General features: G+C 34.2%; 1 pseudogene; it reads left to right on the top strand.

Moving 5' to 3' along the window:
- Window positions 1-258: 258 nt before the first annotated feature.
- LOC111737269 lies at window positions 259-377 on the top strand (annotated as a pseudogene).
- Window positions 378-2,430: the final 2,053 nt, after the last annotated feature.

The raw sequence follows: 2,430 nt of genomic DNA on the forward strand, positions 1-2,430 counted from the left end.
GATTTCCTTCAAAATGAAATCTAGGAAGGTGAATGTGCATATAAATGAAACAAAGCTGGCTTTGAGTTGATCATTGTTGAGTTTGCATTAACAGGCATATGACATTAAATTGTAAATTTTTTTACTTTTATGTTTAAATTTGGATTTTTTCAAATATAATTGGCATTAAAATATAATTTTTAATTAAAATACAAATCTATGTCTGTTAGATTTTTTCTATAAGGTCATTAAAAATATGACTTTTAATATTGAGAGTATGTCTACGGCCATGCTGCCCTCAACAAGCCCGATCCCATCTGATCTCGGAAGCTAAGCAGGCTTGGGCCTGCTTAGTACTTGAATGGGAGACCACCTAGGAAGATCAGATGCCATAGGCATAAAAAATAAAAAAATAAGGGATTGTAAACTGACAAGGTCCTTGCAATCTGTGAGGTTGCTTCACCTAAAAAAAATATGTATATATATATATATATTAATAGTTATATCATCATATCTTACATAGACCTGCATTAGTATATGTTTTTTCTCTGGCAACTCCTATGATTAAAATATGTACCACTTGATCTGTTTTTTTCCCCTGGCATTTCAGACACCGACAATCTTACAGGTTAGCACATGGCTTTATGCCCAGGCTTTAAGACATGAGGCCAGAGCTAACAATAAAATTAATGACTAAGCACTGTCTATTATTTACCTTCAGTTAGATGCTCAAATGGACTTTGAATTCAACAATTAACCAAATTATACTTGGCTACAGATAGTCTCTTAATTTTATAGCTTATTGACTTTGATAGTCATAAGAGAGCATGGTTTGTAGAGTGAATTGATATAGGTAAGGACAAAGTGATTGGATTAGTACCTTATTATCCTTGCATCTCCAGTTCTTTGCATTTGCCTGGCACACAGCAAATGATGAATAAATTTTGATTTACGATGGAAGGAAAGAAGAGAGATTGAGGGAAAAGAGATAGAGAAAGAGAGGCGGGGAGAATTCAAAGAAGCTGTACCGTTTATCTTTTCTGCTACAATGCTTTATAAAAAGAACCACAAAAATGCAGTCCCATACAATAAACTTTCAATGCCCAAGTGCCTGGGTTGCTTTCTAGTTGGATCTGTTGAACTTTGCTACATTCACTCTGCTGGCATTGAGCTTGCCTAGACAAAACTCAGATGGGACGCCTGGCTCTGACCAGGCACAGTGATAGCAGCAATTCAATTAAAAAAGCAAGCTCATTTGTTTAAGCACTTTTTCAGCTTTAACTTGGTCTTGTTTGCTACATCCTACTGACCCAAATAAGCAACATGGCCAGTCCTGGAACACTAAATGTCAGCTGACAAAGACCATGGATACATGAAACAGAGAAGAATTGAAGTTTTTTTTTGGGGGGGGGGGGGTGGGGGTTATCTATCACAAAAAAATAAAAATATTAAATATATAATATGCAGATTGTGTCTTTTTCTAACCTCTAAACAAACATCATTAAAATTGTGGCACCAATTAAATCAATTAACTTTGATTTTTATGTTCAGTCGAAGCTTTTATATCATTTTCTATTAATTAAACAACCATTTATTGAGCTTAACCTCTTTGCAAACATCTTTTTAAATCATTATCTTTTTAGTACATAACTACTTGATAAATATTTATTAAACTAGCAGTTTTGGTCACAGATTCTTTGTCTACCTCAGCACCTTTCCTGATCCCCTATCGAAGAGGTAATATATATGAAATAAGGGTTATCCTTTTTCTCCACTCTTGATGTTTCCTTGCATGTAGAGGCAGCCCCCATTTTCTAATATTTTTTATCCATATTCTGACTCCGTCACAGGTGGAATGGTGTTTCTAATTAGTAAGCATTGGAGGAGAAACTGGGCACTTGTAATTTCATCTTTCTGTTTCTCTTTCTCATAGAACAGACCCTGCTCCTCTAGGAAGTCTCATCACTATGGCAAGTATCCCACCTAATTTGATTTTGAATATTAAGAAGCCCATTTGTCTTCAGATATAAGCCAAGTCCTCTAATATTAACTATATCAATAAAAGAGATATTTTGATTTCTATTTACTTGATTCTGATTCAGAACTTGTGTGTGGAAAATGCATGCTATTTATGACTCTCTGCCTCTAAAACACCTTCAACAAGTCATATTTTATTATTCTCTAGCGGTATATTCTACTTGTGATTAGAGGGTTGATAGTCATATAGATTTAGCATAATCCATAGGAAAATATGTTGCCCAGAACACATAATCTGTGACCTCATCAAAAGTTTTTCCAAGAAGGCAATGCATACACAAACATCTGAGAGAAAGTGAAAAATATAATGAATTATCTGTTCTATAAAATGCTTAATATTCAGAACTAGAGAATATTAAAATGGCTGCCTTTTTTGTGTTTCTTACAGTGTCAAATTTTGTCTACAGAGCTTAA

This window comes from Pteropus vampyrus, unplaced genomic scaffold (assembly GCF_000151845.1).
Source record: "Pteropus vampyrus isolate Shadow unplaced genomic scaffold, Pvam_2.0 Scaffold25, whole genome shotgun sequence".
Classification (NCBI taxonomy): Eukaryota; Metazoa; Chordata; class Mammalia; order Chiroptera; family Pteropodidae; genus Pteropus; species Pteropus vampyrus.